The following is a 16,364-nucleotide window of genomic DNA, read 5'->3' as shown; positions in this document are numbered from 1 at the left end:
GAGGCAATTAGAGTTTTCCCCAAACATTTTGCATTTTAATCCAGACATTTCACTTATTTAAACAATGAGATGCCTGATAGACTGTTCTGTAAAAACAAATACTAATCCTGTGGTATTTCTTTGTGCCTAAAATAGTTTTTGCATATTTCTGCTTGTAGAAAAATGTCACACTTTCAATTTTCCAAGTACAAATTGTCAGACAAGTCCTATGTAAAAGCGAACTGTTTTCTGAATCAGTAAATACAAGAGAAGTTGGGAAAATCTTCCCTATTTCACTTTCTTTCTCATAGTTACTTAGCAACCAGCTAGTATCTTTGAAAAATCTCCTTTGAATACTAAATACTACTGAGATTTGTGTTTATTACTAAGTTGAGGATTAAATACGCAGCCACCATTTCCCTAAAGGACACAATTGAAACCTAGGTAAAATTACCTCATTGCCACGAAGAGACCAATATTTGGCCCTTCCTGTTTATGTGCTGTTACTTACGCATAATATAGTCATAAGAAAGTCCCTGAGACTGGGATTACAAATAGGAGTGTGTAATGCAGCCAACCACCCTTCTTTAATATTTAATACAAGTCAGTCCTCCATAGGCATTCCTTACTTGATTTGAGAACTCACACAATTAGTGTTATATGAATAAGGAGACAGTGCATTTTGATTTGCCTGGGATGATTTAGTTTACCTCTGTGGTAAATCAGTTAAAACTGTTCATTATTTTAGCACTTCTTTCTATTCCCCAAACTGACCTGTTGTGGATAACAAATTACATGGTGACCCTAGATTTGAAAATTTGGAGGCACTCTGAAGGAAAGCAATTGAAATATGTTTAGAGGCATTGGGAATAGCCCCTATGAAGAAATGACAAAAGGAATTGGCTTTATTTATTTGTTGAAAAAAAGAGAAAACTTAGGGAGATTATGCTCTTCAAGAAGCAAATATGGAAGGATACACTCTAAGAAGAATCAAAAGCTTCTGCCTCTTTCCTTCCCAGGGCTGAACAGCATTACAATTCACACACTGGAGGTATGCTGTGTAGAAATTACATGCAACATCTTTGTTGGATGCCTACCCATCTTGCCTCTAAAAACACCATGGTTATTAGATATCACCACAGATATCTGTGAGAAAGAGTTCCTCGGTTATTATTCTGGCTTTGTTATCTACATATTGGATCTTCCTTAAGTGAGATTTCTGCATGATCTCCAAGCAAGGAGAGGCTAGCTAGCATGGGGGAGTGGAGGTCTTACATAACACAGAGGGGTCAGGATAATCTAAAGTTTCAAGATTTTCAAGCACAGAAGACCAGATATTTCTGTTTCAGGTCTCTGGGTCCCATTTCTTCTTTATGATGACTCTGTATTTGGCATAGGAGAATTGCTGGAGCTGTGAATTTAGCATTTGAAATTTAAATACTTCCACAATTAGACCTTGCATCTGATTTTCAGCAGCCTTCCCTCTGGCTATGGCAAGGAGGGTAGGGTCTCTTTCATGCTAGAGCTACTACGTAAGTGTGGGAACCCAATCTTCCACAAGTGAGAGTCTATAGATTTGATACTATACCACTAAGAATGGGATTCTTGTTGCTCTATGCCCAGGGAGTTATTCAACTTCTGAATCCCATCCTGAAGATTTGCTCTATAGAGCAATGTATGATATCAATTATTTTAATTTGAATTATCCCAGAAGCAGATTTTGAAATCAGGATTTAAGTGCATATGGTTTATTTGGGGGATGAAGGCAACCCTAGTAGGAAGGCAAGGAAGATAACCAGCTACCACTATGGACAACTGGAGCTTAACCCCACCAGATAAACTCAGAGAGCCAGTGTGAAGCACTCCTCAGTTGTCCCAGCAGAGGGGAGGATGGAGCCAGAGTACATTTATACCAATTCCCATCCGTCATAGTTTAAGGGTGCTCTATGGGTATTTTTCAGCACTTCTGGCCCAGTTGCACAACAAAGTGTGCTTTAACAGCAAGTGAAAGATCCCGGGCAAAGACCTTAGGCATTGAGAGCTGTGTGCATTGAAGTGCTAAAAGCAAGGGCTATGGGTGGGATGCTGACAACCTCAGCCAAACAAAATTGTATTATAAATGTATATGTGGGAAATAAAACTATAAAGAGAATAAAGAAATGATTATCACAAAATGGATATTTTAAATGTTTTAAAATAGATATGAATTATTTAACTTGCTCTAATTATGATTTGGATTTGCACAAGTAGTTTCTATCTGGCATCTCAAACTATTGAAGCACTGGTTGTATTTTAATGATTAATAAGATATATTGCCAAATTCCAATTTACTGAAGAACAACTTAGTTAAGAAATAAATCAATCTGACTTAAGCCCTTGTGTTATAAACATAGGCTTCACTGCTTATTTTTATGGCCATGCTTCTGTTTAGTTTAGCACATTTATTCCTGAATTCTGAAGATATCAGTCTTATAATCCATATTATTGACAGGTCTTTCCCTCCATTGCCACTATAATCTTTACTATGAAGAGAAAAATTAATGAGCTGTATTTGCTAAGGTTTACCTGTGTGAACTAACTCTCCTCTCTCTTCATGCAAATATAATATTCTAGATACATGTTATATTCTTGAAACCAACCAAACTATTAATAATGTTTGATGATAATGATGATGATGATCAATACTTGCCTAGTGTTTTTATTTGCCAGACACTGCTCTATGCACTTTCCCATATGATATATCATTTAATGTCCATATAAATCTGGTAAAGTAGGTTCATTTTTGTTCACATATTTTAAGTGAAGAGACTGAGATCTGGAGAGTTTAAGTAACTTGACCAAGATTACTTAGCCAGGGATAATAAACAATAGAAACACAGGTTGAATCAGCTTATCTCAAAAAAGGGACGATATAGATTAATGTAACCAAAGCACAGAAAGGTCAGGGGAAGTGCTGACCTCAGGAAAAAAAAAAAAATGATTCACATCCTTGAACACTGAGATGATTCTGTCTCTTGTATTTGCTTCTTTCAATATGTTAGCTCCATTTTTTCAGCCAAGTTGTCCCCATGAGGCTGGAAAGTTGGCTGCAAGTAGTACTCAGTCTTGGTTGTAGCCTGATATTTTAAACACTTTTCTTCTCCAGTTGAGGGAGGAATCTTATCGTGCCAGCTTAGGTCATGTGCCCATTCCATTAATCAGGGGTCAAAAAACTAAAGCATGCACCTATTTTTGTAATAAAGCTTTATTGTAACACAACCATGCTCATTCCCTTACATTTTGTATATGGTTGCATTCGTAGTAAAAAGGCTGAGTTGAATAGTTGCAACAGCAGCCATATAGTCTGCAACACCTAAAATACTTACTATCTGGCTCTTTACAGAAAAAGTTTGCTGACCCCTACCTTAGGTCAACAACTATGGCAACTTGGTCACAGCTCTTCATATTGTTCCCACTTCATCTGAGTCAAGTGCATGGCTGTTGATACATGGGTTGACATTTTGCCTTCCAAAATGTCTTCAAAAAGAGTACAGTGTGATTCAGCCTTCAATCTGAAAACTTTTTGTGGTTTTAGAAGCAATGAATCAGAAAGTGTAAAATTTATATTATTGGAGCAAATATTTATCATTGGTGAAAAGACTATCATTCCATATTTCCTTATAAACAGTATCCAAGTGATTTATTGGACCTGAGAAAGATTGCCACAAGTAGATGAAGCAGAATTGTTTTGTGACTAAGATATTTGAAATACATTTCATAAGGTTATAGTTACCATTGAGAGTGATTACTCTGATAAACCTGGGCATAGTAAATTGAAAAACTTCTTGAAAATATTCATTGTTTTAGATGCCATTAGGAACATTTGTGATTCATGGGAGGAGGTCAAAATATCAACATTAACAGAATTTTGGAACAACGTGGTTACAACCCTCACAGGCGACTTTAAAGAGCTCAAGACTTCAGTGGAGGAAATTACTGAAGATGTGGTGAAAATAACAAGAGAACTGGAATCAGAAGTGGAGCCTGAAAACACGATTGAACTGTTGTAATCTCATGATAAAACTTGAACAAATGTAGAGTTGGTTCTCTGGATGAGCAAAGAAATTGGTTTTTTGAGATGGAGTCTACTCCTGGTGAAGATGCTATAAACATTGTTGAAATGACAACAAAGGATTTAAAATGTCATGTAAACATATTTAATAAAATAGTCACAGAATTTGAGAAGACTGACTACAAGTTTGAAGGGAGTGGTATTGTGGGAAAAATGCTATCAAACAGCATTGCATGTACAGAGAAATCTTTCATGAAAAGTCCAGCAATGTGGCAAATTTCATTGCCACCTTGTTTTAAGAAATTGCCACAGCCATCCCAGCCTTCAATAACTATCAGCCTTATTTGTTAGCAGATCAACATCAGGGCAAGAACCTCCACTGGGAAAAAGATTATAACTGCCTAAGGGCTCAGATGATTGTTATCAATTTTTAGCAATAAACCATTTTTAAATGAAGGCATGTACTTTTTTTAGACACAAAGCTATTGCCTGCTAAAGAGACTAAAATGTAGTATAAATATGACTTTTATATGCACTGGGGAACCAAAAAATTTGCATGACCTGCTTTGTTGTGATAGTCACTTTATTGTGCTGCTTTGGAACCAAATCCACAATATCTCCGAGGTATACTGGGTACACTTAATCTGGATCATAATTTAGCCATGACTGTGACCCCCTTTTTTAGTGCTTCCTTGTACATAGCTCATTATCCATTTTTAAATTTTTCTTTTTTATTTTAAAATAATTTTAAACTTGGAAAAAAGTTGGAAGAATTGCTCAAAAAACTTCTGAATGCTCTTTTCGCAGATCCTGTAACCAGCAATGTTTTGTGCATTTGCTATACAATTATTTTCTCTCTTTTAATATTTTTCTCTTTCTGTGATTATGTGTATGTACTGGATAAATTTATATTAAATATATATGTGCCCATAATATAATACTACATACATATTATGAATATAATATACCTTATAAATATATGCTATATATAATATATCCTAATATCACAAATATATATTATATATTATATGCATATCATATATACATAAATTTTATGAATTTTAGGAAACTGAGAATAGTTCACCAAAAATTTTTAATATGTATGTGTTAGGGTTTTCTAGAGGGACAGGAATAATAGGATATATATATATGAAAGGGAGTTTATTAAGGAGTATTGACTCACATGATCACAAGGTAAAGTCCCACAATAGGCTGTCAGCAAGCTGAGGAGCAAAGAAGCCAGTCTGAGCCCCAGAACCTCAAAAGTAGTGAAGTCGACAGTGTAGCCTTCAGTCTGTGGCCAAAGGCCTGAGAGCCCCTGGCAAATTAAGTCTAAGAGTCCAAAAGCTAAATAAGTTAGAGTCTGATGTTTGAGGGAAGAAAGCATCCAGCATGGGAGAAAGATGAAGGCCAGAAGACTCAGCCAGTTTACTCCTTCCATGTTCCTCCGACTGCTTTTATCCTAGCCGCCCTGGCAGCTGATTAGATGGTGCCCACCCAGATTGAGGGTGGGTCTGTCTCTCCCAGTCCACTGACTCAAATGTTAATGTCTTTTGGCAACACCCTCACAGACACACCCAGGAACAGTACTTTGCATCCTTCAATCCAATGAAGTTGACATTCAATATTAACCATCACAGTGCATTTCCTAATAGAAAAAGGGCATACTCTTATATGACTTTTGTGCAATCATCAAAATTAGGAAACTTAACATCAATACAATACTATTATCTAACCTGTAGTTCTTTTACATTTTTACTGGTAGGCCCAATATGGCATTTTTTTTTTCTGACTCAGGATCCAATTTGGAATCATAAATCTTATTTAGTTGTCATGTCTTTTTTTTCTTCATCAAGCTGAGTCCCTCAGCCTTGGTTTGTCTCTTTTGGTATTGCCATTTCTAAAAAGCATAGATTTATTCATTATATCTCTCAATTTGGGTTTGACTGATGCTTTCTCATGAAAACATCAGAATATCCATGTTGGGCAGAAATACATAGAGTTCTCCCTACTTTATGTGATCCTGAAATCTTTTCCCAGAATATAGAGGGTATCTGTAGAGTAGCCAGTGTTCTCATAGGAAGTGTGAAACTAGCATTCTGCCAATCAAGGATAATCTCACTGGATATGTCAGGTGAGCCAATTGCATGCTTATTCTGCAGGAATCTGACTGACAGACATTCAAGACAAAGTTATGCATAGCAAGAGCAATAGAAGGCGAAAGAGAAAGTAGCTGAGTCATACTCAAAGGCAGAACACCAGAGGAGAGATCAAAGGTGGCCAGTTTCTCAGAAGACAATAATTAGAGTTGTGGAGACACCAGAACCACTTTCAGATCTAATACAACAATTGTTGTATTTTAAACAATATTTTGGTTCTGGTTCTTTGTGAGGCCTTCTTGTCTCTGTTTCACATAAAGCTGTAGTAGCTGAGATAACCTAATTGTGTCTCTCTTCCCTCTACATTGAGAATCAAAATGACTTAAATAGATGAGGGCTATGACTTGTGGGATCTTATAATATCAGATAGCATTGTCAATGATAGAGGAAAATAATCAAACACTTATAAAGATGTACCACTTTATTTTTTGTTGAAGTATAATTCACATAACAGAAAATTTATATTTTTAAAGTGTACAATTCAGTGGTTTTTTGTGCATTCACTGTGTTGTACAATAATCACCACAATCTAATTTCAGAACATTTCCATTACTCCAAAAAGAAATTCCATATATATATGCATAATTAGTCACAATTTCTCTCTTCCCTCATCTTCTGGCAACCCTCAGATCAACTTTCTACATGTATTTGCCTATTCTGGAAACTTCACATAAATGGAATAATACATTATGTGGCTTTTTGTGTCTGGTTTCTTTCACTTACCATAATGTTTTCAAGTTTCATTCATGTTGTACCATGTAACATACCTCATTTGTTTTTATGGCTGAATATTTTCTTTTATTAAATGTATATATCACATTTTGTTTAACCATTCATCACTGACAGACATGTGAGTTGTTTCAACTTTGGGCTACTATAAATAATGCTGTTACAAACTTTCATGTACAAGTTTTTGTGGAAACATTTCTTTTCAATTCTCTTGGGTATTTACCTGTGAGTGGAATTGCTTGGTCATGTGGTAATTTTATGTTTAACTCTGTAAGAAACTTCCAGACTTTTGCCATGCAGTGGCATCATTTATGCTCCTACCAGCAATGTATGAGAGTTTCAATTTACCCACATTCTCACCAATACTTCTTATTATTCTTTTAAGAAAATTATAGCCATTCTAGTGGGTGTTAAATGGCATCTCATTGTGGTTTTGGTATGCGTTTTCCTAATGATTAATGATGTTGAGCATCTTTCCATGTGTTAAATGGCCATTTGTATTTTTTTTTTGGAGAAATATTTATTCAGATCATTTGTCTGCATTTTAATCAGGTGCTCTTTTTATTGTTGAGTTGCAAGAGTCCTTTATATATTCTGGATAGTAGACTCTTATCAAATATGTACGATTGGCAAACATTTTCTCCTATTCTGTGGGTTGTCTTCTCACTTTCTTGATGGTGTCCTTTTTAAATTTTGATGAAATTCAACTTATTTGTTTTAAATTTTGTTGCTTATGCTTTTGGTATCATATCTAAAATAACCCATTGCCTAATCCAAGATCATGCAGATTTATAGCTATTTTCCTACTAAGAGTTTTATAGTTTTAATTCTTACAGTTAGGTCTCTGATCTATTTTTAGTTAAATTTTGTGTATGATATGAAGTAGGGATCCAAATTTATTAGTTTGCAATGGATATCCAGTTGTCCCCGCACCATGCGTTGACTCATCCAGTTGAAGCAGTTAAAACACTATTTCCCCATAGAATGATCTTTGCACCTTTGTCAAAACTCAATTAACCATAACTGTATGGGTTGATTTTTGGACTCTCAATTCTATTATATCTGTCCATTTGTCTATCTTTATGCCAGTATCACACTATCTTGATTGCTGTAACTTTGTATTAAGTTTTAAAATTGGGAGATATATGCCCTGCAACTTTGTTCTTCTTTTTCAAGATGATTTTGGTTACTCTGGGACTCTTGAATTTCCAGATGCATTTTAAGATCTGGTTGCCCATTTCTGCAAAATAGGCAGTTGGAGTTTTGTGTTAAATCTGTCAAATAATTTCAGGTGTATTGCTCAAATCTTATTAAATTTTCCATTCCATGAACATGGGATATCTTTTCATTTATTTAGATTTCTTCAATTTTTTCAGTAATATTTCAACTACTCTTTTGTTGTTTTTAGTGTACAAGTCCTACACTTTGGTTAAACTATTTTTAGTGTATTTGAAATAGGATTTATTTTGTATCCTACAAATTTGCTGAATTCATTTATTATTTGTTTTTCTATGTGTGTAGACAGATGTATTGCTTTAAAGAAAAATTAGGAACAGATTGTTTGGCTTTCACATTTGTGCCTCACCACAATTAATCACAATGAAATAGTTCTGTGCTTTTTCCAAAGGAATAGAGGAAACAAACTTTTCCCTTCTATCACTATCTTTATACTGGAGCTAAATGAATTATTATCTCACCTCTCATTGTCTCCAGGGACTTACAAGTAATCCAGTGGCCACAGAGAAGAGAAACTGAATTATTAACATTCCTACTTTCATTTTAGTGTATATTTCGCAAACATAAAAATGTTAAAATTCTATGTTCTCTAGAAGATGAGAATTTAGCCAGAGTTTTCAAAGGATAAAATTGGACAAAAGTTTAGATAAATTAACTTATATTTCTTAAATTTAGCAGAGTCTATACCCATGTCAAATCAAGTAACTGAATGACATCACTCAAGATGAAAACACTCAAGTTGAAAACACTCAAGATGAAAACAATGATTCAAAGTGGAAATATAAACACTGTAAAAAATAGTAGTAAAAATCTTACTGTAAATTTGCAGCTAAGTAGATTCCAGAGAAACGCAAAACGTTATTCCAAAATGATAGAAAACTCTATATTTACATGTTCAACTCAAGTAGATAATAAAATAACATTTATATCAAAACTTCTGTTTTAAAAGTATGAAGTTAAGAGCATAATGCCTGTGAATTTAGTTAAAAAATTAAATGAACAACTTTAATCTAAAATAACATGTAGAGTGAGTTTTGTATTTTATGTTTAAATTAGTATGAGTGTTTGAGTGTTTATCTCTATCTATCTACCTACCCACCTATCATCTATCTCTACTCTATCATCTATCTATCCATTTATTCATCCATTATCTACCTAGCTATTTATCCACCTAGCTATTTATCCATCTATTTTTCTATTTATTGATCTACTATAAGTCTAAGGCTGGTTAGTAAATTGTACACTTTTAAAAAGGTACATCTCACCACTCTACATTTAGCATTTTCTGGTCACCAACATGTATGTTCAGGCCCTTCCCCCACTTTCTCCTTTAGAAAGGTAGATCCCTTTTGTAATACTTCTTGTGAATCTGAAACTGCCTCCTACTGTTTTTGCTTCCCTGATGTGGATGACGGTATTACAATTCACAAATATTTGCCGCCCTTTTCAGAAATAGCTTTATATTTTCCTGAATAATTGAATAACAACTTGGCCATGTGACTTGCTTTAACAATGAAATATGAGTGTAATTGCCTTGCATCACTTCAAAGCAAAATCTTTAAAAGCCATCTTTTTCTTTCTTTTTCCTCTGTCTCAATGACCCACAAAATTCTAGCTAGAGGCTTCTATTTTATCAACCACGGCCCTGGAGTGAATACGATATAAGGCAGAGATACAGCTAGCCCAAGATGGGCATCTGATATGATTGAGACATAAAACTCTTGTGATTGTTAAGTCATGGATATTTTGGGGACATTTGTTGCCAAAATATAACTTAATCCTGACTGATACACCTAGTGTTTCAGCCTTTTTCAAAAAAGCTACTTGGCATACAGAGAAAGAGAATATGGGGTGGGGAATGATTTGCTCTTTGGAAGCTAGGAGGAGAGATTCCTTTCAAGTGAGTGGGTATGTGCTGGCTCTCCCCTGGTAAACAGGTAAAGGATAAATGATAGGTAAAGGGTGAGTAGGTAAAGGGCAAATAGGTAAAGGGAAGCTTCAAGATCAATCCCTACCTACCACTAGATCCCTAGAGTGGGGGTTGTCCACCTAGAAGGTAAAAAAACACGTACTGAGGATGACCCACCTACTGAGCACATGGACCGTGATTTATATCTTAGTGAAAAATGCCAAAGATGCTCTTCCGTTTTTGGACAGGGGTGACTTGGAAAGAAGTAGCATAATAAATTCCCCTGCTTCTAAAAGTTTTAAGACTGCTCTTCAACAGTATCCCAAGACGATGTTACTCCTTGGAATATCCCAAGGAGGAGAATGGGGTTAAAAATACTGATTGTGCATGCAACCATTGCTTTTAGAGTGGTAGAGAATATTCTGAAAAACCTCTATGATTATATTGCTCGCAAAACCAAATATCACTGACATCTTTTCTTGAATCAAATTATTCTTCTCAGTCATGGATTGTGTATTTCTGGTGCATGTATCATGGACACTTGAGGGTAACTCATAGTCTTTCAAAGAAAGGAGTAAGGATGAAGAGAATGGAAACAGGGGTAAACATATCTCTCTGACAATCCTTCGTATTTTAGGAATTCAAATTTATAGATGAAAACAAACCGATCAATTTACAAAATAGCCTCAGTTTTCTTGTACATCAAAGAGGCTGGAGCACAGAGGTTCTTTGTGCTCTTTAAAATCTGCAGTTCTTAATACAATAGATTTTTCTTTGAATTTTCTAGCCCAGGTACACCTAATTATATTGACTAAATATTAATAACCATTAATCTGGTGAAATCAATTATGCTTCCATTTATTTTATGGAAGAATTTCAAAATTAAATCATAGAATCGATTGCTACTCCAACTTGGACATGCAAACTTAATTAAATCACAGAACTTTTTTTTCAGGTGAATTTAGTGCCGCTGCAATGTAGTCACTACAGTGTAGTTAGAGCTGGACATTTGCCAGAAATAAAAGATTCTGAGAAATCAATCCTTTCCTCAGAGTAATAATAAATCACAATTTCTAAAAAGAATGTTGCTGCTTCCCAAAGATATTTACTTATAAAAAACAGTCTCATGTATCTAACCTAGTACTGAAAAGATTTGATGACTGAATGAGATTATTAAATGCATATTAGTCTTGCAATGATTGCAATTGTTTGCCTGGTAAGCACGTGGGTGCATGTACTCACATACTCACTCCTGAAGGTAATAGCAAACAGATTATAACAATTTACAATGTGCTGATTTCTGTGGTTGTGAAATACTATAATGGAACTCATGTTTTCATATTAAAGTGAGGTGTATGAAATGGTTCATCTCTTGATTTTAATAAGTTTTATATTATCTCTTTGGACATTAAACATCCAAGACATTATTTACCTCTTTTCTTTTCCCGTTCTTCTTCATACAACTACTATAACATCTTTGTCTTTTTACCTATTGTCTTTGTAACAAATAGTGATATGTGAAACATGTAAAGTACCTAATTAGTCTAAAATGTATTTGGGTAAGCCAAAATGTATGTTTGCATATAATTAACTTGGAATAACAATTTTAGAGACTGTATTCTTTTGTTTTTACTCCAAAATTACATACTTTAAAATTTCCTGCCTCTGCTTTTGTTGATGCAGGTACCTGACTTGGAATACAGCTTCCTTCTACCTTCATTCCTTTCTTGTTTTTTGCCTATCCCAAATTCTGGTTGCAAGCCCTTTGTTATGTGAGATCAGACCCAACCTTCTCACATAGAGAAATGCCCAGAGGATTAATGAGATAAAGTAGGTAAGATAGCCCAGTGCCTAGCACTTAGTAGATAAAAGCTCAATAAATGGAAAGTTATTAGTATTATTACACATTGTTTAAAAAGTATCTGAGCTTAGCCTTAAAGTGCCAGGTTGACTGCATGTCCTGCATGCTGGAGTACTCCATCGGGGTCACCGCAGAGTTATGTTATTCTTTATAAGATTATTTGTGCCTTCGTGTATTTTATTATTTACTATTGATTGAGGCCAACCCCCAAAGTTAAGTATGAAATCTTGTAGGTGTTTATCTGTTAAAGGTGCAAGGGATTCCTATCTGGTAAAAAAGATATATCCAAATGTTACAGTTTAATTGCCCAGTAGGAAGTTAATCGATTTTGTATCTAACCTAGTAATTGTCTAGCATTCTTTCAGTGCCTACATACATTGTATCTTAAATTCTCTTTGAGTCAGCTTTACCATCCTGCTGGTTCTCTCATTAATTTACATACATGAGAGTCATTTTAGAAAATTATATTTTACTTAGGTTCTAGTGCATGCTTGGACAAGTGTATATATCTGAATAAATAGCTGTTTCCACTAGTTAAATATGGGTACACTACCTCCCTCTACACTATTTTTGCATTTCCAGGGAATCCACAAATTTCTAGTAAGAACTAGAGTTTAGGGGAAGCCCAGCGTCATTACTCAACTTCTGGTGTATCCTTTCTCTCACACTGAAGGTCAATAGGGTTTCACCGAAGACTTCTCATTTCCAGTTACTACCAACTCTTATCTTCCTCTCTGGGCTCTCTTCTTCTTCCAGCTGATGGTGAAGTAAAAGAATGTTTCAAACTTACCTTCTGCCTGCAGCCCAGTTTTATGTTTAAAATACTTTTAATATAACACACATACAGTGGTTAGGAAAAATAAGCACAGAGTGAATTACGGAGGGTTCAAGTTCTTAAAAAGTACTTGTCTTTTTCAGTGCCATCAGGTAATATATATTCTTCTCTAAACTGGTTATTCTAGTTAGCAATTCTCATAACCTTTTTTCAGGGTTCTTAGCTTCTTTGCATTGGGTTAGAACATGCTCCTTTAGCTCAGAAAAGTTTGTTATTACCCGCCTTCTGAAGCCTACTTCTGTCAATTCGTCAAACTCATTCTCCATCCAGTTTTGTTTCCTTGCTGGTGAGGAGTTGTGATCCTTTGGAGGAAGAGAGGCATTCTGGTTTTTGGAATTTTCACTTTTTACACTGGTTTTTCCTCATCTTCGTGGATTTATCTACCTTTGATCTTTGATGTTGGTGACCTTCAGGTGGGGTTTCTGTGTGAACATCCTTTTTGTTGATGTTGATGCTATTCCCTTCTGTTTGTTAGTTTTCCTTCTAACAGTCAGACCCCTCTGCTGCAGGTCTGCTGGAGTTTGCTGAAGGTCCACTCCAGACCCTGTTTGCCTGGGTATCACCAGTGGGGGCTACACAAGAGTGAAGATTGCTGCCTGTTCCTTCCTCTGGAAGCTTCGTCCCAGAGGGGCACCCGCCAGATGCCAGCCGGAGCTCTCCTGTATGAGGTGTCTGTCGACCCCTGCTGGGAGGTGTCTCCCAGTCAGGAGGCATGGGGGTCAGGGACCCACTTGAGGAGGCAGTCTGTCCCTCAGCAGAGCTCGAGTGCTGTGCTGGGAGATCCGCTGCTCTCTTCAGAGCCCTCCAGCAGGAACGTTTAAGTCTGCTGAAGCTGATCCCACAGGTGCCCCTTCCCCCAGGTACTCTGTCTCAGTGAGATGGGAGTTTTATCTATCAGCCTTTCTTTCAGAGATGCCCTGCCCAGAGAGGAGGGATCTAGACAGGCAGTCTGGCTACAGTGGCTTTGCTGAGCTGTGGTGGGCTCTGCCCAGTTTGAACTTCCCGGTGGCAGTTTTTTACACTGTGAGGGGAAAACCACCTACTGAAGCCTCAGTAATGGCAGACGCCCCTCTCCCCACCAAGTTCAAGCATCCCAGGTTGACTTCAGACTGCTGTGCTGGCAGTGAGATTTCAAGTTAGTGGATCTTAACTTGCTGGGCTCCGTAGGGGTGGCATCCACTAAGCTAGACCACTTGGCTCCCTGGCTTTAACCCCCTTTCCAGGGCAGTGAACGGTTGTGTCTCGCTGGCATTCCAGGCACCATTGGGATAAGAAAAAAAAATTCCTGTAGCTAGCTCAGTGTCTGCCAATATCCCTGAATGAACATCGATGTGAAAATCCTCAATAAAATACTGGCAAACAGAATCCAGCAGCACATCAGAAAGCTTATCCACCATGATCATGATCAAGTCAGCTTCATCCCTGGGATGCAAGGCTGGTTCAACATATGCAAATCAATAAATGTAATTCATCACATAAACAGAACCAATGACTAAAACCACACAATTATCTCAATAGATGCAGAAAAGGCCTTCAACAAAATTCAACACCACTTCATGCTAAAAACTCTCAATAAACTATTTATTGATGAAATGTATATCAAAATAAGAAGAGCTATTTATGACACACACACAGCCAATATAATACTGAATGGGTGAAAGCTGGAAGCATTCCCTTTCAAAACCAGCACAAGACAAGGATGCCCTCTCTCACCACTCCTATTCAACATAGTACTGGAAGTTCTGGCAGGCCAATCAGCCAAGAGAAAGAAATAAAAGATATTCAATTAAGAAAAGAGGAAATAAAATTGTCTCTGCTTGCAGATGATATGATGGTATATTTAGAAAACCCCATTGTCTCAGCCCATAATCTCTTTATGCTGATAGGCAACTTCAGCAAAGTCTCAGGATACAAAATCAAAGTGCAAAAATCACAAGCATTCCTATACACCAATAATAGACAAACAGAGAGCCAAATCAGGAGTGAATTCCTTTTCACAATTGCTACAAAAAGAATAAAATACCCAGGAATACAACTTACAAGGGATGTGAAGGACCTCTTCAAGGAGAACTACACACCACTGCTCAAGGAAATCAGAGAGGACACAAACAAATGGGGAAACATTCCATGCTCATGGATAGGAAGAATCAATATCGTGAAAATGGCCATACTGTCCAAAGTAATTTATAGATTCAATGCTATCCCCATCAAGTTACCACTGACTTCCTTCACAGAACTAGAAAAAACTACTTTAAATTACACATGGAACCAAAAAAGAGCCTGTATATCCAAGAAAATCCTAAGCAAAAAGAGCAAAGCTGGAGGCATCACACTACCTAACTTCAAACTATACTACAAGGCTACAGTAACCAAAACATCATGGTACTAGTACCAAAACAGATATATAGACCAATGGAACACAACAGAGCCCTCAGAAATAATGCCACACATCTATAACCACCTGATTTTTGACAAACCTGACAAAAAACAAGAAATGGGGAAAGGATTCCCTATTTAATAAATGGTGCTGGGAAAACTGGCCAGCCATATGCAGAAAACTGAAACTGGACCCCTTCCTTACACCTTATATGAAAATTGACTCAAGATGGATTAAAGACTTAAATGTAAGACCTAAAACCATAAAAACCCTAGAAGAAAACCTTGGCAATACTATTCAGGACATTGGCATGGGCAAAGACTTCATGACTAAAACACCAAAAGCAATGGCAACGAAAGCCAAAATTGAGAAATGGGATATATTTAAACTAAAGAGCTTCTGCACAGCAAAAGAAACTATCGTCATAGTAAACAGGCAACCTACAGAATGAGAGAAAGTTTTTGCAATCTATCCATCTGACAAAGGGCGAATATCCAGAATCTATGAGGAACTTAAACAAATTTACAAGAAAAAGCCAAACAACCCCATCAAAAAGTGGGTGAAGGATATGAACAGACACTTCTCAAAAGAAGACATTTATGCTGCCAACAAACATAGGAAGAAAGCTTGTCATCACTGGTCATTAGAGAAATGCAAATCAAAACCACAATGAGATGCCATCTCATGCCAGTTAGAATGGCGATCATTAAAAAGTCAGGAAACAACAGACGCTGGAGATGATGTGAAGAAATAGGAACGTTTTTACACTGTTGGTGGGAATGTAAATTAGTTCAACTATTATGGAAGACAGTGTGGTGATTCCTCAAGGATCTAGAACCAGAAACACCATCTAACCCAGCAATCCCATTACTGGGTATATACCCACAGGATTTTACATCATTCTACTATAAAGACACATACACATGTATGTTTATTGCAGCACCATTCACAGCAGCAAAGACTTGGAACCAACCCAAATGCCCATTGGTGATAGACTGGATAAAGAAAATGTGACACATATACACCATGGAATACTATGCAGCCATAATAAAGGATGAGTTCATGTCCTTTGCAGGGACATGGATGAAGCTAGAAACCATCATTCTCAGCAAACTAACACAGGAACAGAAAACCAAACACTACATGTTCTCACTCATAAGTGGGAGCTGAACAATGAGAACACACGGACACAGGGAGGAACATCACACACCAGGGCCTATCGGGGGGT

This window comes from Pongo abelii, chromosome 5 (genome assembly GCF_028885655.2).
Source record: "Pongo abelii isolate AG06213 chromosome 5, NHGRI_mPonAbe1-v2.0_pri, whole genome shotgun sequence".
NCBI classification, from domain to species: Eukaryota; Metazoa; Chordata; class Mammalia; order Primates; family Hominidae; genus Pongo; species Pongo abelii.
Note: the sequence above shows the minus strand (reverse complement) of the source record.